Raw genomic sequence first — 21,120 nt, forward strand, 5'->3', positions numbered from 1 at the left:
GCCTCTGTGGTGTAGTGGTTAGCGTGATTAGCTGCCAACCCCGGAGGCCCGGGTTCGATTCCCGGCTCTGCCACGAAATTTGAAAAGTGGTACGAGGGCTGGAACGGGGTCCACTCAGCCTCGGGAGGTCAACTGAGTAGAGGTGGGTTCGATTCCCACCTCAGCCGTCCTGGAAGTGGTTTTCCTTGGTTTTCCGTGGTTTCCCACTTCTCCTCCAGGCGAATGCCGGGATGGTACCTAACTTAAGGCAACGGCCGCTTCCTTCCCTCTTCCTTGCCTATCCCTTCCAATCTTCCCATCCCTCCACAAGGCCCCTGTTCAGCATAGCAGGTGAGGCCGCCTGGGCGAGGTACTGGTCATACTCCCCAGTTGTATCCCCGACCAAGAGTCTGAAGCTCCAGGACCAGGACACATGATCACAATAAACAATATCCTCTCCCTAATCTATGGTTTTCGAGATTATGGCAGACGGGTATTATCTTATATCATTTCTCAGCCATGATTCAACTCCTATTCCAATATACTGGTAAGTATACATTTATTAAATTACTTAATTCCTACCGAGCTCGATAGCTGCAGTCGCTTAAGCCCGGCCAGTATCGAGTATTCGGGAGATAGTGGGTTCGAACCCCACTCTCGGTAGCCCTGAAGATGGTTTTCCGCGGTTTCCCATTTTCACACCAGGCAAGTGCTGGGGCTGTACCTTAATTAAGGCCACGACCGCTTCCTTTCCATGCCTAGCCCTTTCCTGTCCCATCGTCGCCATAAGACCTATCTGTGTCGGTGCGACGTAAAGCAACTTGCAAAAAACTTAATTCTATTACTTTCTTTACGATACTTCTACAGTTCAGCACTAACATTTTTATGTCATCCCTACTTGACTTCCAGTTCCCTGTTCTCTTATCACCGCTCCCTAGACCACCCCGTTTCCCTGAATGTATCTCCCTATAACCCGTCAAAACAAATTTCCTAACTTATATGTACCACGACGGTTTAACTGAAGGCCATCTGAGCGCAGATCCCCACCCATTAGGATCTAGAAATCTCACTCTCAGTTTCCCACATACCCACTCCATAGTCTCATTTAAATCCCCAATTACCTTCCAGTCAGTATCCCTCCTACACAGTATTCCACTGTAACAATCTTCGCTTCCTTAAACTTCACCGTGCTGCATTTGCCAGATCCCACACATCCCCATCTGTGATGGTACTTATACCTGCTTGTCTTACATTGTTAGTAGCAAGGTGTTTTTACCGGGCGAGTTGGCCGTGCGCGTAGAGGCGCGCGGCTGTGAGCTTGCATCCGGGAGATGGTTCGAATTCCACTATCGGCAGCCCTGAAGATGGTTTTCCGTGGTTTCCCATTTTCACACCAGGCAAATGCTGGGGCTGTACCTTAATTAAGGCCACGGCCGCTTCCTTCCAACTCCTAGGCCTTTCCTATCCCATCGTCGCCATAAGACCTATCTGTGTCGGTGCGACGTAAAGCCCCTAGCAAAAAAAAAGTAGCAAGGTGAAACACTACCACCTTATCCTTTCTCTCCTTCTCTTCTACTTTTCCTCAACTTCTGCCTTAACCTTAAACATTTGTCATGTTATTCGAAAATTCGGCTAGACGCTTTTCGTGCTGTTAAAAAGAGGACACACGGCATCAAAGACTCACTCAGCAGTGCTAAATTCAAGGCCCAGAATTAACAGGAACCAACTCTAGAACTCTGGCTGATACAACGGATGGAGACCCTCAGTGCTGTATTCAGCGAAGTGGGAGTTGTAAGCCGTTGTAGAGTAAGGTTGGGCACTATGTCCCTGTTTCGGCACAAGGTGCCGGTGCACAGTTACGTTCCGCTGTTCCAGAACACCGAGTGTCAATTGTTCCGAAACATTCTCAAGCGAGCCGGAGACACTGACTCGCTGTCCCATCAGAAGCGCCGCTATGCACTGCCCTTCGCCTACTAGCTGAACTGTGCAGCGGGCGCACGGGACGCGGGACTGCAAGTGCGCAGTGTAGAGAGAACTTCGAGAGGCAACATTACATGCTCCGCGCCAGTGGGAACTGGGAGTGTGCCTGTACGGAACGTGCTGTGTGGTGTGTGCCTGTGTGTAGTTATGGCCATGGTCCAGCATAAAGCTGCAGGGAACGTGAACGAACAGTCGGAACACTGAAATTCGCGCCCAATAATCACGTTAAAGGCTGCTATTAGGTTAAGATTTTTCCGGTCAATATAAAATACTCATAACACGGTTACAGTGGCAGTGCAGGTGTTTAAAAGTAACCAATTCAAGTATATTTTCACCAGTTGAATGTATTGGCCTGTATTGTGAGTAATTAGTGAGTAATTAATATCTCGAAAATTTCCCTCAACACTTTCTCGGGGATTGACGTTAAACATTAATTTGGACTTTAAGGAAACTTTTAAGCCCAAGAGAAATATGGGTCGTCGCTTTGGAATTAAAAATATAACTGGATGAATACATTGTTGTACTTTCCTGCTGTTAGGCCGGGCGCACATTGAGAAGCAGTTGGCCGCAGAGCAGGGAAGAGCAGAGCAGAACACCGCGAAGCTTACGAAATTGCGAAGTGGACGTGAGCGCACATTGCCACGCAGGGTCTCGTCGGTTTTCAGAAATAACATGTTTTCTTTAGACTCTGTGATACTGGGGCATCCAGTATAAAGAGGCTCTTTTTTCTTTTTCTTCAAGCATTCGCGATTTTTCTCATTTTGTTAGTCATCTTCACAATTTCCCTTGTGCTGATGGCAACGCGGTTATTCAGCTTAAGACAATCGCAATAAAAACAACCACCTTCGCCAGTTTACAAGACTGAACAATATTTCTATGTTACCGATATTCGGCGTTCATATGGACTAAGCAAAGAATTTAATTCATGATTATTTTTTATATTTTTTACGTCCCACCGACACAGATAGGTCTTATGGCAACGATGGAATAGGAAAGGGCTAGGAATGGGAAGGAAGCGACCGAGGCCTTAATTAAGGTACAGCCCCCCCAGCATTAGCCTGGTGTGAAAATGGGAAACCACGGAAAACTATCTTCACGGTTGCCGACAGAGGTGTTCGAACCCCGTATCTCCCGAATGCAAGCTCATAGCAAGGCGATCCTAACCGCACGACCAACTTGCATGGTAAATTCATTAATAGGATCACAGTGGGGGAGAGGGAAAAATATGTATTTACAAATGTACTGCTAGATTTTCATCTAGTTGTCACAAGACACAAGATACTAAAATCAATCAACATTGACAATCTGTTGTGAACGCGTTTGCATTTATATTTGACAAGACATGATAAATGATTTTCCGTATTTATCTCTTCACATAAATGTGATGATGGATGACGGCGACGGAGTCGGCGATGATGCTCTCCATAATCAACATTAGATCTTTGTCTTAAATTCTATATGTTGCGAGAACTTGGGTCATAGATTGTTTCATAGATATATGAGGATTACATGCTTTTGTTCAACGTCGCACTAACATATCGAAGGTTTTCGGCGACGGAAGAAGGGTGGAAGATTGGGAAGGTAGCGGGCGTGGCCTTAATTAAGGTACAGCCCCAGCATTTGCCTAGTGTGAAAATAGGAAACCACGGAAAACCATCTTCAGGGCTGCCGACAGTGGGGTTCGAACCCACTATCTCCCGAATGCAAGCTCACAGATGCGCGACCCTAACCGCACGGCCACTTGCTCGGTGGATTACATTTTAGGCCTTTCTCTAAACTACCTTGTTACGCAGCGTGAATAAAATGATTTATAGCCTGGACTGTAGTGCCTTATTCCCCGAATTTACATACCGATTTTAATTAAATTCTGTTCAGCCATTTTCTCACGAACATACATACATACATACATACATACATACATACATACATACATACATACATACATACATGCATGCCTACATACATACATACATACATACTGCATTGCAGTCCACATGATTCACATAGTACCTACAAAACATGGCGAGACTGAATGGCTGTGGTAATTTTCTCCTTCATTTCTTAACTGCGTGACACGTGCGCAGGAAACTGTGTTTCGAAGACATCGCGTGGTAGGCGAAAGTACGTGCAGAACCGGCCTGCTCTGCTCTGTCCTGCCGTGTCTGTCAACTTGCGATGGTGCAATGATTTGTGTGGATTACAAAAATCTACTCTGCGCTGCACTGCTTTAGCTGCTTCGCCTGCGTCCCAATGTGCGCGCCTTATGCTCTCTGCACTTCGAATTCCTTCCCTCTCAACTTCCATTTACTTTCTTCAATATCTCGAAAATTTCCCTCAACACTTTCTCGGGGATTGATGTTAAAAATTAATTTGGACTTTAAGGAAACTTTTAAGCCCAAGAAAAATACGGGTCATCGCTTTGGAATTAAAGATATAACTGGATGAAAAAATGTTGACACTCCAACACAGGGCGACACACAGCCGGTATCGACAGGCAGACACAGCCAAGGCCAACTAATCTATATAGTGCGGCCTTGGCACAGCACGTTCGGTTCAGGCACATTCCAGCTGAAGCGGAGCATGTCCTGTTGCCTCTCGAAGTTCTCTCTAGGACGCAGTTACAGTCCTGTGCCCTGTGTCCCGTGTCTCGGCACTCTGTACCGAAGCACTCCGCCTCAAGTTCCTAATGTTGCGGAACAAGTGAATGTTCCGGTCTGCCCAACCCTATTGTAGAGCACCCAAGTTCTTATCGCACTGGGTAGGCCTATTACTGTCCCGGCTATCATCTTATTTGTAATGTTATATTAAGTGGAAATTAATGACTTTGAGAGTATCTCAGAGGATATATATAATTTCTAGCCGAGTGCAGCCCTTGTAAGGCAGACCCTCCGATGAGGGCGAGCGGCATCTGCCATGTACAGGATAGTGTTAAGTTATGTGTGTATGTGAGTTGCAGGTATGCTGGGGACAGTACAAATACCCAGCCCCCGGGCCATTGGAATTAACCAATGAAGGTTAAAATCCCCGACCCCGACGGGAATCGAACCCGGGACCCTCTAAACCGTAGGCCAGTACGCTGACCATTCAGCCAACGAGTCGGACATCTCAGTGAGATGTGTTCATTGCGATGTCCAGGAACCTGTCATCCCCCCCGAATAAGTACATTTACTGTTATAACCTAATGAAGACTGTTACACGCCATTCTCATTTCTGAAGTAGCTATTTGCATTCCTATTGGCCAGTGTGAAGTGGCACATGATCTCGTTCCCGTCAATAATTAGTACGTTTACATGGGGATTGAGATCGATTTGAGTACACTTACCGTATTGAATACGATCCCCGTTTACATGTAGTATTTGAGTATCGTATTGAATCCGCCAGGCAACATCGACGTTATACAGGCGATGCAGAATTGTAGTAAAATCGATATCACCTCTTAGAATATGAAAACGCCAAATGAAGTAGAAGCCTAGGAAATAACTTTCAGTTGTGGTATTCCAAATGTAATTGGTGCAATAGATAGAACGCACATTCCAATTTTACCCCCAACAGAAGGTTATCATGATTTTCTTAATCGCTAGGGCTGGCCGTCTTATAACATGATTTCGTTCGTTCGTAATCTGTTTACCCTCCAGGGTCGGTTTTTCCCTCGGACTCAGCGAGGGATCCCACCTCTACCGCCTCAAGGGCAGTGTCCTGGAGATTCAGACTTTTGGGTCCGGGAGAATGACCAGTACCTCGCCCAGGAGGCCTCACCTGCTATGCTGAACAGGGGCCTTGTGGAGGGATGGGAAGATTGGATGGGACAGGCAAGGAAGAGGAAGGAAGCGGCCGTGGCCTTAAGTTGGGTACCATCCCGGCATTTGCCTGGAGGAGAAGTGGGAAACCACGGAAAACCACTTCCAGGATGGCTGAGGTGGGAATCGAACCCACCTCTACTCAGTTGACCTCCCGAGGCTGAGTGGACCCCGTTCCAGCCCTCGTACCACTTTTCAAATTTCGTGGCAGAGCCGGGAATCGAACCCGGACCGGGGGTGGCAGCTAATCACGCTAACCACTACACCACAGAGGCGGACTTTGTTATTTCGACAGAACTTTACTGATGACGATGATTTTGTCAGAACAAACATGGAGTGTGTGCGCAGTAGTTTTCAATACGATCTCAGTACGATCCGCGTTTACATGGAGCTCAATTCGAACTGAGTACGATACGATCCCAGATTTTACCGTATCGACCTTGAGACTCAATCCGAACTGAGTCCCCGTTTACATGGCGTTTTCAATACGGAAAGTGTACTCGGATCGATCTGAATCCTGCAAGTAAACGTACTAATTATTGACGGGAACGAGATCATGTGCCACCATGTTAATCACAATCCGTTACCAATCCCGACCAATGGTTTTGTACAGGTACTATCCTAACCGTCCGAACGGCAAGAACCACTCCAGACCAATGGTCTTGTCCAGGTCCTATCCTAACCGTCCGCACGGCAAGAACCACTCCAGACCAATGATCTTGTCCAGGTCCTATTCTAACCGTCCGCACGGCAAGAACCAGTCCAGACAATCGTGTTTCCACACGAAACTAAAGGCCTGAATTAATATTTTGCACTGAATTATTTCAGTTGTTCTTGACTCAATGTTAAATACATTCAAGTCTCGTGTTCTCGAGAAAACCGTTGAGGTGCGCTGTTAATATACGAGCTACAATGTGTCCTCGGTAGTATAGTGGTCAGTATCCCCGCCTGTCACGCGGGAGACCGGGGTTCGATTCCCCGCCGGGGAGGACTTTTTGAAGCCCTCAAAATGAACGTGAAGTTTTGACGATAAGCAATAGAATGTTGTCCGAAGGTTACAATTTATGTTTTTTCATGTTTGTTACCCGATACAGAGATACTCGTTAGTAAAGAAGCCAAAATAAAAGATTAGGTTGACAATAAGTGTTAGCATTTTTTTTCAGGTTTGTTACCGGATACAGAGTTACTTATTTGTAAAGAAGCCAAAAAAATCTAGGTTGTCAACCCCTATAAAACAAAGATGAAGAGAGACCAAGAATGAAGGTACTGGTAAATCCTAGGAAGCCCTTCGCCACCAAAAACCTTGCATCTATTCGTACGACGTTGAAGTATTAGTATTAGTAAAAATAATTATTCATTTTTCTTCTTCTTTGTTAATCCGTTAACTCCTAGGGTTGGTTTTTCCCTCAGACTCAACTAGGGATCCCACCTCTACCGCCTCAAGGCCAATGTCTTAGAGGGCGAGACTTTGCGTCGGGGTATACAATTCGGGTTAATTTTCGGTGGGAGGGGAGGGGGAGTCGATTCGCACCTCAGCCACCCTCGAAATAGTTTTCGGTGGTTTTCCACTTCTCCTCCAGGCCACGGCCACTTCCTTCGCCCTTCCTTGTTTATCCCTTCCAACCTTCCCATCCCCCTCACAAAGCTCCTGTTCAGCATAGCAGGCAGGTGAGGACGCCAGGGCAAGGTACTGGTTCTTCTCCCCATTTATATCCCCCTGACCCAAAGTCTCACGCTCCAGGACACTGACCTTGAGGCGGTAGAAGTGAGATCCCTAGCTGAGTCCGAGGGAAAAACGAATCCTGGAGGGTAAATGAATTAAGAAAGAAGTAAGTCTGTTCTCTTGGCCAATCCCCGTAATATGGTTTCGTCTTGTTAAATTGTTCCCAACAGAATGCTAGTACAGTATAATTAACGGAAGAATGGGTAAAGTAAAATTTCCGGTACCGGGAATCGAACCCGAGCCTCCTGGGTGAGAGCCAGGTATCCTAGCCACTAGACCATACCGGACGTTGATATGTAAGCTACAAATCCAATGTTGAGAGCTGTGAACATTATCTCGGAGTTGATGGCTAAAGTTCATTTTTCTCCGCTCAAACTAATTGGAACAGCTAGGCCAAGCAATTGATCTGTGTTGTGAGCCGATACCCCACTTCTTATACTACCGTTTAAATCAGCAGAGTATTTGATGTGCCAACAGGCCCGCAATGAACGTAACTGTCCGGTATGGTCTAGTGGCTAGGATACCTGGCTTTCACCCAGGAGGCTCGGGTTCGATTCCCGGTACCGGAAGTGCATTTTTAAACAAGAATACCTGCACGAATAACAAATATTCCACAAGGACTTTTATACAAGGGTAGTTTACATACATCGTGGCCTAGATATTATCGTTTTTCTTGTTTTTTTACGTCGCCGTAACGCAGATGTGTCTTAATGGCAACGAAGGGATAGGAAAGGGCTAGGACTGAGAAGGAAGCGACCACGGAGTTAACTGAGATTAAACCCCCAGCATTTTCCCGATATGAAAATGGGAAAATCATCTTCAGGTCTGACTAAAGTTGAGCTCGAACCCATTATCTCCCGAATACAAGCTCACAGCGACACGGTCCAACCCGCGAAGCCAACTCGCTCGGTAATAATAATAATAATAATAATAATAATAATAATAATTTCTTTCTTTGTTTCTTAATCTGTTTACCATAAAGGATCGGCTTTTCCCTCGAACTCAGTGAGGGATTCCACTTCTACCGCCTCAAGGGCAGTGTCCTGGAGCGTGTGACTTAGGGTCCGGGATAAAAATGAGGAGGAGGACCAGCACCTCACCCAGGCGACCTCAACCGCTATGCTGAACAGGGGCCTTGTGGAGGGATGGGGGAAGATTGGCAGGGACAAGCAATGAAGAGGGAAGGAAGCGGCTCTGGCCTTAAGTTAGGTACCATCCTGGGATTTGCCTGGAGGAGAAGTGGAAAACCACGGAAAACCACTTCGAGGATGGCTGAGGTGGGAATCGAACCAACCTTTACTCAGTGATATACCGAGGCTGAGTGGACCCCGTTCCAGCCCTTGTACCACTTTTCAAATTTCATGTCAGAACCGGGATTTCAGCCCGAGTCCCCGAGGGCGGAAGCTAATCATGCTAACCACTACATCACAGAGGCGGACTTTAGTGTATTGAACCAAAATATATATTTAAAAAGGCTATTGTTTCCTCAGTTGAATTCGTAAACTGTCAACTGTCAGAGAAGTAATCTCTGTCGCAATTCACTCAGAGAACATTAAAAAAAAAAAAAACTTACCAATTGGTTTTTTTTTTTTTTTTTTTTAGACTTCCACTCCCGCTGTATCACCCAGACCTCCGGTACTTTCTGTTACCTATAAATTTGTGTACCCTCACCCCGCACTTCTAATTCCCAATCGCCGCTACTGGATGTCTGTGCTACCGCACACAACCACTAGACAGCACTAAAACGTCAATTTAGAAGTTACTATCTTCAGAACATCAATGCGGAGGAGATAAACAGTTCGACCTGCCCCCTCCTCCACATGACACCCGTATCTCTGCCTTGATGATGAGAGTTAAGCAAAAGGACAATCGAACTGAGCTTCGTACTTTTCAAGACATATAGCACTTCAATCGGAACCGAAAATTTGCTGAAAGTTGGTTTAGCCCGCTTTAGCCGTTGCCTAGCTTCTGCATGCGTGGTCCTTTCGAGTACCAAGTTGCCATTTTCACGGCCGACTTGATGCGTCGCTGTAGCTAAGGAGCGCTGCGAGGGATCCAGTCGGCCGTGCCAGTTTAGCAGCAGTTCCAATAGTGCCACCAGATGTCAGGCTATCCCTCCATTCCTCAGCACGATTCCAATTGGCATTACGAGAATAACTTGCATATAAAAGAACATTACAAAGATAGAAAATTGCGTTTTCGCTAGAAAAGTGATATTTCTATGACGTTTAATAAAGAAAAAAATGTGTTACATAGTAATTCAAGGACAGCTCATACGAGTAAGATCGTATAATTGAGACCGTGAAGTACGGCGAGACTGAGAGGTATCTGTGCTCTTTTTCCTTCATATTTGTGTCTACCTTTCTATTGTCACGTTCTTAAATTTCATTTCTCTAACTGTCTAGCCAACCTATCTGCCTCGAGTAGTACCCCCTGTGGGTGGGGAGCGGTAGAACAACAGCCACGGTAGCCCCTGCCTGTCCTAAGAAGTGACTAAAAGGGGCGCCAGGATCTCTGAACTTGAGAGCGTGGGTTGGCGACCACGGGGCCCTTAACTGTGTCCTGGCATTGCTTCCATTTACTTGTGCCATGATCCTCATTTTTATCTATCCTATCTGACCTCCCTTGGTCAACTCTTGTTCTATTCCGACCTCGACGGTATTAGAGTATTCAAGGCCTAGAGCGTATTTCATTTTCGCGCCCTTCGTGGCCCTTGTCTTTCATTGACCGATACCTTCATTTTTCGAAGTGTCGGATCCGTTCCATTTTTCTCTCTGATTAGGATGGTTACCTAGTTGCACTTCCTCTTAAAACAATCACCACCACCACCACCACCGCTACTCTCTTCGCTCTACTTGTACGTTGCCTGAAACATTCGTATTTGCCTGCGAGAATGCATTTTCATGGCTTCGTTTCTTGGGTTGCTTATGCGCTTTGTTGTGAAAGAAGCGTTTGTACTGAATTTGGAAGAAGGCATCTGGTTTTAGCAGATACTACAGATTTCGAGGAAGGTTGCAACATGCTTTTTTTTTTTTTCTTTTTTTTTTCCTCGTCGCACCGACGTGATATAGTTTTGACACATTTTCCTCGTAATACTGCATTTGCTGGGAACTTGCAGAAAGAAATTCCGCTACCTTTCTACTACGCTACTTTTTCAGAATAGTACACAGCAATGAACAATTTTCAGCAAGCGCAGTGAACATTATGTGATTAGAATGCTTACAATAAATACTCTCTCTGGGTTTAAGGTGTACCTCACCTAAAACCTCACTAACTTAACTTTCTGCTTCACAATCTCCATATACGTCAAGTGTTAAACAGTGGAGGGCTAACACGAAGTCTGGCGGCGAGTCTGGAACTAGGACGAATTTCGCGCTGTGTAAGCTGCCACGCGGAGGCCTTATTGCTAATCAGCAATCAGTAATCACGTAGGTAACGGTTTAGCCAACCCCTCCACATCAGGCCCCAGCTCCAGGTAGCTGCCTAATGCTTACAGTGTGGTGGTAGTGGGCAAGCCAGTGTAACTACCGTCTAGTAAACCAGTAGATGGCAGGGCAAGCGATGTTAACAGAAAACATCATTTTTGAGTAGTCGTGTATTAGTAACTGTTACCGTGTTTTTGTGGTAGTTAGAGGTGAAAGAAGGTGCGGGGTGGTGAACAGGTCTCAAGCTACGAAAGTAAAATTAATTTAAAATTTAACAAGGTTATATTTTCTTTTCAAAATTAAGAAATAACAATTACGGCAGGTACAGAGTAGCAAGGCAACAAAAGGTGCAATTACAGTATTTACAGTATTTGGGCTTCGAGCCCCGAATACACACTTCTAGGGCAATTAGCCCAACTTTACTCCAAAAATAAGTTTTACCAGAGGGGCCGAAAACCCCATTCATGTTCCAGAGCACTTGCTCCAAATTACACAGAAAAGCCTCCTCGAGGCATACAACACTTAATTTTCAAGAACGAGCCACACGCTCTCAAACTTTAAGCCTCTCAAAGGCCACACCAAACTCCACCTTCAAGTTGTCCTCTCTGGACATAGACCCAGAGGTAACATACCCAACCTACTAAAGTCTATTAAATGAAAAAGGGTAATTACATGACCTCTAAAATAACAACTTGAGAGGAGGCGATCTGCACTCCTAATGTATTTGTTTCAAAACCTAATTTGGCTCTAGGCCACTGATGCAAGGGCTAATCCCATAATACGGAGGTGACTTTAGAAAAGAAACAAATTTACATAATGTTAAGGAAGAATAGGTTGAGAAAATAAGTTCACCTCAAAACAATATGAGTGGGAGCTCGAGAGGGTTAAGCACTCTCTATCCCAATATGTAGTTTAAAAGATAGAATAGATACAAGTTTCTTTGCATTTTAAGGAAGGTTACATAATGGAAAAACTTCGGACCCGCCCCGAGAGTTAAACTGCTGAGCTAGCAAAGAAAGAAGTTATTAATCGGCCATTACCTTGTTGTTGACCGCTGCCGAAAGAGGCGCTTCCCGCCCCCTGCTATGTACTTTACACACTGAAAGATGGAACAGAAGTGGCCCGGAGACCCTAAAATCAGCAGTTTATATACTCTCGCGGAAAGTTCGAGGCGTTAGGGGAATGAGAACACCCTCCCACAAAAACTTTATTGGCTAACCAAGGAAACCCCTACACAATATGAAGAAGAAACACATAATTGGTGGAAAATTAATTCAAGAAATTCGGGATTGGCTAAATTCAAAACAAGGGGAAAGAAAGGGTTAATATTGCCAACTTAAACAATGACTGAAAGAAATTTAGCAAAGAACAAACTTTTGAAATTAAATTTTCTCCAAAAGAACAGTTCTTTCACTCCGCACTAGGGTGCACTATTGTTGATCTTCAGTAGTGTCCTCTAGAAGAGAAAGTTCACACTTCTTACTACAAGCAAAACAAAAATACGTCGAAAATGACACAGTTCAAAAACTCCAAAATTTCCAGGTAGTGACATCTTCTGAGAAAGTAGAAAATTAATACCGTCAACAAAGTTCAGACTTCCTCCAGCAGAGGAGTTTCAATTGGCGCACATTTTAAATTAGCGGCGTGGAGGAGTACCGCCCGGTACAGTAACAAAATTCTATTATATCGTCCAGTTCCATGGCTAAGTGGTTAGCGTGCTGGCCTTTAGTCACAGGGGTCCCGGAATCGATACCTGGCAGAGTCGGGAATTTTAACCATAATTGGTTAATTTCGCCGGCACGGGGACTGGGTGTCGTCTTCATCATCATCTCATCCTCATCACGATACGCGGTAGCCTACGGGCGCCAATTCAAAAGACCTGCACCTGACAAGCCGAACTCCCTGCACTAAAAGTTATAGGCCATTTCATTTTACTATTATAAGTTCGATGGACAGTACTAGTCACATGAGAGACTTTCTAACTACAGCCACTCTCAGACTCAGTTCTACATCGTGGCATGCAACTGCTCGAAAGAGGCACTGGAATATAAAAGTTTCCTCCGGGCCGGATTTGAACCAGCGACCTATGGATATCTGATCATTCAACCCACTACAGTCCACCGCTCTACCAACTGAGCTACCAGAGGAGATGGCAGTTACAGCACAGTAGCTTTCTAACAACCGGACCACCAGGTCAAGTTTTGTACAGAACAAGTTTTGTAATACATTCATCTTCCCTTACTACTAGAACCCGCTCGAACATTAGATCTAACCGGTCTTAACAGTAAGATCAAGGTTGAATGAGAGAAATGTTGTTTTTTGTTGTTTTTGTTTTGTTTTTTGTTTTTTGAGCGAGTTAGCCGTGCGGTTAGGATCACGCAGCTGTGAGCATTCGGCGACTAGTAGGCTCGAACCTTGCTGTTGGCTGTCCTGAAGTTGTTTTTCCGTGGTTTCTAATTTTCATACCAAGAAAATGCTGTGGCTGTACCGTACGCCACGGCCGCTTCTTTCCCACTCCTTTGGTCGGCACGTCCAATAAATTAGGCAGTCCACACTATTTAGCCAGCTGGTGAATGCTACAGTCAAGTATTTCTTACGTTGCAAGCGTGGCGTACCGGTAGGCACTCATGGGAACGGGTGGCATCCTAGTTCACCATTCAGCCACTAGGGTCGCGTTTGCATGTCTGTATGTCTATATACATAAAATAGAGTTTTGTCTGTACATTGCTCAGAATTTAAAAGGGATGGTATTTCTGTATCAGTCATGTCCACAGTAACAAGGAAATGCACTTTTTACTTTTCCGTAATTTCTGTCTGTCTGTCTGTCTGTCTATCTGTCTGTCTGTCTGTGCCGAGCTCGATAGCTGCAGTCGCTTAAGTGCGGCCAGTATCGAGTACTCAGGAGATAGTAGGTTCGAACCCCACTGTCGGCAGCCCTGAAGATGATTTTCCGTGGTTTCCCATTTTCACACCTTGCCTATCCAATCCAATCTTCCAATCCTCCACCAAGGCCCCTGGTCAGCATAGCAGGTGAGGCCGCCTGGGCGAGGCACTGGTTATTCTCCCCAGTTGTATCCCCCGACCCAATGTCTCACGCTCCAGGATGTGAAAGATGGAATCTAAGGACATCTATTAAATGTATTAATGTTTGATTGTTTCTTATTAATGTAACTAGCAGATGTACCCGTGTTTCACTACGGGATTCCCAAAAAGACTGACCTTGTGACTTCCTTAACTGAAGTCAACATAGGTCATTACAAAAACGTCAGTAGGAAAGTAGCGATTAAAAGCAATGTTATTATATAAAATGCTCGATCAAATGAGAAACCGCACATTTTCTCACTTTTAACAAATAGTACTACGATGCCGATCTAAAAGCCCAAAGTTCCAGAGCTGGAATGACCAGGCCGCAGACAGCCATGAACACTTCTCTGCCATTATTCCGTTAAATATGCACACTGCTCATTCCAATCAGTGCCTCAGAGTAGGGATTGAATAGCTCGAATGCTATTATGAACCGGTGTGTAACGTACCAATAGTATCAGAAAATTTATGTACCAGAGGAATGGAATGCTAAAGAAGAAAGTTATCTAACTCTCCAGCTACTTCCCGCCAATATCCAGACAGACTGTTACACTCGGTACGGCCGGGCGAGTTGGCTATGTGGTTAGGGGCGCGCAGCTGTGAGCTTGCATCCGGGAGATAGTGGATTCGAACCCAACTGTCGGCAGTCCTGAAGGTGGTTTCCCATTTTCACACAAGGCAATTGCTGGGGCTGTACCTTAATTAAGGCCAAAGCAGCTTCCTTCACACTCCTAGCCCTTACCTATCCCATCATCGCTATAAGACATATCTGTGTCAGTGCGACGTAAGGCAAATTAAAAAAAAATACTCGGTAAGCAGCAGTAATCCTATCTATCGGAGATGATTGGCAACAGAAGACACAAAGCACATCGCAACAAACAATGGTCAATGTAATGTTATTGTTGATAAATGTGACGGGCTCTCTATATTGTAGGCCTTCACATTTAGTTTTCTTTCGACTCTGTGATATTACGGCATCTTAAAAATCATTTATAACATAGACTGTAGTTCCTTATTCTCCGAATTTACATACCGATTTTCATTAAATCCTGTTTACCTATTTTCTCGTGACTCGGCGGATTTGGACTTAGTAATTTCTTTCGATTCCCACCTCAGCCATCCTTTCCGTGGTTTCCCACTTCTCCTCCAGGCGAATGCCGGGATGGTACCTAACTTAAGGCCACGGCCGCTTCCTTCCCTCTTCCTTGCCTTTCCCTTCCAATCTTCCCATCCCTCCACAAGGCCCCTGTTCAGCATAGCAGGTGAGGCCGCCTGGGCGAGGTACTGGTCATTCTCCCCGGTTGTATCCCCGACCAAGAGTCTGAAGCTCCGGGACACTGCCCTTGAGGTGGTAGAGGTGGGATCCCTCGCTGAGTCCGAGGGAAAAGCCGAACCTGGAGGGTAAACAGATGATGATGATGAAAAAATCATTTATAACATAGACTGTAGTTCCTTATTCTCCGAATTTACATACCGATTTTCATTAAATCCTGTTTACCTATTTTCTCGTGACTCGGCGGATTTGGACTTAGTAATTTCTTTCGATTCCCACCTCAGCCATCCTTGAAGTGGTTTTCCGTGGTTTCCCACTTCTCCTCCAGGCGAATGCCGGGATGGTACCTAACTTAAGGCCACGGCCGCTTCCTTCCCTCTTCCTTGTCTATCCCTTCCAATCTTCCCATCCCTCCACAAGGCCCCTGTTCAGCATAGCAGGTGAGGCCGCCTGGGCGAGGTACTGATCATTCTCTCCAGTTGTATCCCCCGACCAAGAGTCTGAAGCTCCAGGACACTGCCCTTGAGGCGGTAGAGGTGGGATCCCTCGCTGAGTCCGAGGGAAAAGCCAAACCTGGAGGGTAAACAGATGATGATGATGATAGATGTGTAATATTGTTCCCTTCGTGAAAGTTTTATTGTATAGTATTGAAATAAGTCTCAAAAAGCTGTTATTACATAGCTTAAGCCCGGCTATATGGCTAAACGGTTAGCGTGCTGGCCTTTGGTCACAGGTGTAAGGGGTTCGATTCCCGACAGGGTCGGGAATTTTAACCATAATTGGTTAATTCCCCTCAGAGAGCATAAAATAACCGTACCTTTTACCCTTTTGTAGATTTCCTTTTCAGTTTTGATGTATATTCCCCACCCCCCGGCCGCTATCCCTCAAACCCGGGGACTGTTTTGTTTGTTGTCTGTATATTATTTTCTATATGTCTGTGTTTTCTCCTCTGGGTATTTGTACTTCAGTAAGGTCGTCGATGCTGCATGGATACTAATGGAGCAGGTATGGAAATGTGATCAGCGAACCGCAAAGAAGGCGGTGAAAGATATGCTTCAGAGAAACACGTCACAAGTAACATATCATTACATGGCTATGTTGGACAATGTCTCCTCTGGTAGCTCAGTTGGTAGAGCGGTGGACTGTAGTTGGCTATACATTCAGATATCCATAGGTCGCTGGTTCAAATCCGGCCCGGAGGAAAATTTTTATACTTAAAACGCTCTTTCTGGGAGTTGTACACAGTACTACGACATTGTAATTAAGAGTGTCTTTGAAGTACATGAGGCATAAATCACAGTATTCAATTTCACAAAATAGTGTTCGGTCGTATAGTTAAAAATCACAACAGAAGTTCAGTGTGTGTGTTGTTAATCAAACTTTAAAAAATGAGAAGTATAGTAGTAGTAGAAGAAGAAGAAGTAGTTCCCTCCTAGGTGTTAAGTCCCCTAAAACGTGGAGTTTCGTAGTCCTCGCAGGCTGCTAAGGCGTTAAATATGGAAAATATGAAGAAATGAAATTAGAAAGTGGTCATTCCTTCAGAGAACTACATTTCGCAATCTGGTGGTAGAGCTTTTCACACTTCGTATCATACACAGTAATAGGACATTAAGGTAAGGGTGTACTCTGCCCGAAGGCAGGTCCGAACCTCCCCAGAGGTGTGCCTGAGCCAGAGTTTACGGATGGTAGAGTGGCCAGTTCGTTTCCACTACTCCAGTCCCTTACCCAACACCAACACCGCGTGGCAACCTATCCAAATCTTGACCACGCCCAATTTCCCTTAACTTCGGAGATCTCACGGGATCCGGTGTTTCAATACGGCTACGGCCGTTGGCAATACGAAATTCATTAAGAAAATATATTTATTAAGCAAGTTCTACCTTTTTTTATACTTGTGATCATTTTTGATAGCTTCGTAGATAACTTTCCTTCAAAACATTTATTTATGAACCTAGTTCTATTTTTCTATTTACTTTCTTCCTTTCTTAACCTGCTTACCCTCCAGGGTTGGATTTTCCCTCGGACTCAGCGCGGGGTCCACCTCTACCGCCTCGAGGGCAGTGTCCTGGAGCGTGAGACATTGGGTCGGGGGATGCAACTGGGGAGAATGAACAGTACCTCGCCCAGGCAGCCTCAGCTGCTATGCTGAACAGGGGCCTTGGTGGGGGATGGGAAGATTGGAAAGGATAAGCAAGGAAGAGGGAAAGAAGCGGCCGTGGCCTTACGTTAGATACCATCCCGGCATTTGCCTGGAGGAGAAGTGGGAAACCACGGAAAACCACTTCCAGGATGGCTGAGGTGGGAATTGAACCCACCTCTACTCAGTTGACCTCCCGAGGCTGAGTGGACCCCGTTCCAGCCCTCGTACCACTTTTCAAATTTCGTGGCAAAGCCGGGAATCGAACCCGGGCCTCCAGGGGAATGACAGCTAATCACACTGACCACTACATCACAGAGGCGGACTTTCTATTTACTTGTGAACATTATTGAAAACTCCGTACATTAGACTCGTTCAAAAATATATTTGTGAAACAAGCTCTATTACTGTCCTGTTTGTGAATATTCTTATTATACAGGAGTATTTGCATCAATAGTTGTTCTTCATTTACTTGACTGTACTCATATTAATCATGCCTGGATGTATTAAGGAACTTGCAATTACAGTGTTTACTAAACCATTATTTTGCTAATAGTGATAGCACGTTCTTGCAACATAATAAAATATGAGGAGTAATATTGTGACGTTTGTGTGTTAAAACTTGTTTTTTTAATAGGCCTATATGACCATGTCTATAGTACGCGAACCGTTTCTTGATGTCTGAGCTCCCTAGTGCTGAATCGGAACTTGGTTGCCCACTGACAATAAGATCGGAGTTAAACTGAAGTATTGAGGATAATATAAAATATCAATCTAGAGTGTTGGAGAAATATGGCGCATTCAGTCGGACAGCAAGGATTGGAGAAAGTGAGAAAATCTATTTCGCAGATTGATAGCAATTATTCGGGAGATAGTAGGTACGAACCCCACTGTCGGCAGCCCTGAAAATGGTTTTCCGTGGTTTCCCATTTTCACACCAGGCAAATGCTGGGGCTGTACCTTAATTATGCCCACGGCCGCTTCCTTCCCACTCCTAGCCCTTCCCTGTCCCATCGTCGCCAGAAGACCTACGTGTGCCGGTGCGACGTAAAGCAGCAAAAAAAAAAAAAAAAATGATAGCAATTATGAAACTGCAAATGTGGTATTATGGTTAGTTTTGACCAATATTGTCCGGAGTCCGGTATGGTCTAGTGGCTAGGATACCTGGCTTTCACCCAGGAGGCTCGGGTTCGATTCCCGGTACCGGAAGAGATTTTTAAAATCCCGATAAATAACACTACTCCACTGATCGCTTGATAAAAGGTCAAGAACTTACGTTGACATGGAGAAACACTGATTTTTTGAATGAATTTGAGCATATATTTCTTTCTATTATTATTACTATTATTATTGCATATTTCGAACCAAGATTCATTATTTCCGAATTTGACTCAGTTTTCTGGCAGGAATGTTTCGCCGAAGTGAATGTGCTTGACTACGTTGAGTAGATGAAACAAATCTAGGGTATGCATTCCAATTGGTTCACTGGGGGTCACATTATTTTTATGAATAAATGAAATGGCGTGTGGCTTTTAGTGCCGGGAGTGTCCGAGGACAAGTTCAGCTCGCCAGATGCAAGTCTTTTGATTTGACACCTGTAGGCGACCTGCGCGTCATGATGAGAATGAAATGATGATGAATACACCCATCCCCCGTGCCAGCGAAATTAACCAATTAAGATTAAATGTGACCAAAGGTCAGCACACTAACCATTTAGCCATGGAGCCGGACACATTATTATTATTACTAAGGTTTATAGATCACACAATGTTTTTGTCGTCTACATAGAACATCAGTGAGTTCGTAAGTATGTGGTTCCGCTGACAACACTGTCCGCAGAAAATACAAGATCACTGAGTCGACGGCTTATTATTATTATTATTATTATTATTATTATTATTATTATTATTATTATTATTATTATTATTATTATATTTGTCATTTGAATCATCGGTCTAGTGGTCGTGCTGCCTCTATTCCTCCTTTTTTCTGTGCTGACGTACCAAAAGGCATTTAATGTGCGCAAAGAGATCCGTGTGCGAGAGTAACAGGGGAACGAGATCAATAGGAAAAAGGGGAATGCTGACATCTAGCGCTCAACGAACACGTTAATGGCCACTCTCGGTCGAATCTTCGCTACGTTAGTGCGATCTGCCGGTGGTTATATGAACACGTCAATTCTCTCGTATTGTAACATGATGTGCACAAAGAATCCGTAGTTTATGTTATCTCGCAGCTCAAAATACCGCCGGTTCACGTGCAAATTCTCTGTGTAAGGCTCCTTTCCTTGAATGACTCACTGTAAATTATATTCAGCACTATGGAGCTCAGGGCTCAAGAAAAGGTACTCGATCGTCACCGTAACATATGACAATGAATACATACAATATCTAGTTATTTTAGAGTAAAATAAAGTTAATTTACACTTACAGCGAATTCAAAACTGTTAAACTGAAGTACATATCGTTCAGTAAGAGAATTCTAAAAAAGTTCCGGTACCGGGAATCGAACCCGAGCCTCCTGGGTGAGAGCCAGGTATCCTAGCCACTAGACCATACCGGAGCTTAGTTGATCTCTGTAGAGTAATGGTAATTCTTCGATTTTGTCATTTAGTGATAAATTGTTATGCGTCTCTGTACTAAAGAACTGATTTCGTATTACAGAAAAAAAAATCACATGAGATTAAACCAGAGTGTTATTTTACAAAGCGTCAAGAACTGTAGCTAAAACCAATTTTCAATTCTGTAACCTTCAGCATTTGAGATAAGTATCGCCGTAAAAAGACTTCAGTTTCACTTCCTGTCACCCTTCTCCTTATGTGAATATTCCGAAAAAATATATATACATATTTCTTTATTAATAAAGGAGTTTCCAAATATCAATTATCACGATTGTAACATCTTCAGAGATATACTGTATGTATCCTCATAAAAATAATTCAACTCCTTTCTCTCCCTACCCCCAAATTGATATTCCCCCAAAATGCGTGTTTCCTTATTTCTAAAGGAGATTCCAAATACTAATTTTCACGTCTATAATATCTTTAGTTTTGTTTAGTTATAAGTATGCTCATATAAATAATTCAACCAATTTTTCAAATCTTCTTCTTCTTCTTCTTCTTCTTCTTAATCTGTTTACCCTCCATTCAGTTCTTTCATCCCTCCTTAAATGGATTTTCCGAAAGCAAAGAAATACGTATTTCTTTATTTTTAAAGGAGACTCCTAATACCAATTTTCACCTCTGTAACATCTTCAGTTTTTGAGATACCACTATCCTAATAAAACGAATTCAACCCCCTTTTCAGTCATTTTTACATCCCCCCCCCCCCCCCGCCTCTTTAGTTTTTTCAGTAAACAAAAATTAGTTTGTTTATTTTTAAAATAGATTAAAAATACCAATTTTCACATCTGTAACATCTTACTTTTATTTTTTTTTTATTTTTTTGCTATGGGCTTTACGTCGCACCGACACAGATAGGTCTTATGGCGACGATGGGATAGGAAAGGCCTAGGAGTTGAAAGGAAGCGGCCGTGGCCTTAATTAAGGTACAGCCCCAGCATTTGCCTGGTATGAAAATAGGAAACCACGGAAAACCATTTTCAGGGCTGCCGATAGTGGGATTCGAACCTACTATCTCCCGGATGCAAGCTCACAGCTCTTACTTTTATGAGATGTACTATAGATATTCTCATTTTAAAAATTCACCCTCTTTTTCAGTTCC

General features: G+C 44.2%; 7 non-coding genes across 7 annotated transcripts; 4 read left to right on the plus strand and 3 right to left on the minus strand.

The window, feature by feature from the left end:
• Positions 1 to 6,673: 6,673 nt before the first annotated feature.
• Positions 6,674 to 6,745, plus strand: TRNAD-GUC (transfer RNA aspartic acid (anticodon GUC)). Its single transcript has one exon. It is a non-coding gene; the product is annotated as a tRNA-Asp (tRNA).
• Positions 6,746 to 7,694: 949 nt separating this feature from the next.
• On the minus strand, positions 7,695 to 7,766 carry TRNAE-CUC (transfer RNA glutamic acid (anticodon CUC)). The gene has a single exon. It is a non-coding gene; the product is annotated as a tRNA-Glu (tRNA).
• A 210-nt stretch (positions 7,767 to 7,976) lies between these two features.
• On the plus strand, positions 7,977 to 8,048 carry TRNAE-UUC (transfer RNA glutamic acid (anticodon UUC)). Its single transcript has one exon. It is a non-coding gene; the product is annotated as a tRNA-Glu (tRNA).
• Positions 8,049 to 12,960: 4,912 nt separating this feature from the next.
• Positions 12,961 to 13,051, minus strand: TRNAY-GUA (transfer RNA tyrosine (anticodon GUA)). Its single transcript is given in 2 exon segments — positions 12,961 to 12,996; positions 13,015 to 13,051. It is a non-coding gene; the product is annotated as a tRNA-Tyr (tRNA).
• A 3,321-nt stretch (positions 13,052 to 16,372) lies between these two features.
• TRNAY-GUA (transfer RNA tyrosine (anticodon GUA)) lies at positions 16,373 to 16,463 on the plus strand. Its single transcript is given in 2 exon segments — positions 16,373 to 16,409; positions 16,428 to 16,463. It is a non-coding gene; the product is annotated as a tRNA-Tyr (tRNA).
• Positions 16,464 to 18,535: 2,072 nt separating this feature from the next.
• On the plus strand, positions 18,536 to 18,607 carry TRNAE-UUC (transfer RNA glutamic acid (anticodon UUC)). The gene has a single exon. It is a non-coding gene; the product is annotated as a tRNA-Glu (tRNA).
• A 1,281-nt stretch (positions 18,608 to 19,888) lies between these two features.
• On the minus strand, positions 19,889 to 19,960 carry TRNAE-CUC (transfer RNA glutamic acid (anticodon CUC)). Its single transcript has one exon. It is a non-coding gene; the product is annotated as a tRNA-Glu (tRNA).
• Between the last annotated feature and the right edge of the window lie 1,160 nt (positions 19,961 to 21,120).

Source organism: Anabrus simplex, chromosome 8 (genome assembly GCF_040414725.1).
Source record: "Anabrus simplex isolate iqAnaSimp1 chromosome 8, ASM4041472v1, whole genome shotgun sequence".
NCBI lineage: Eukaryota > Metazoa > Arthropoda > Insecta > Orthoptera > Tettigoniidae > Anabrus > Anabrus simplex.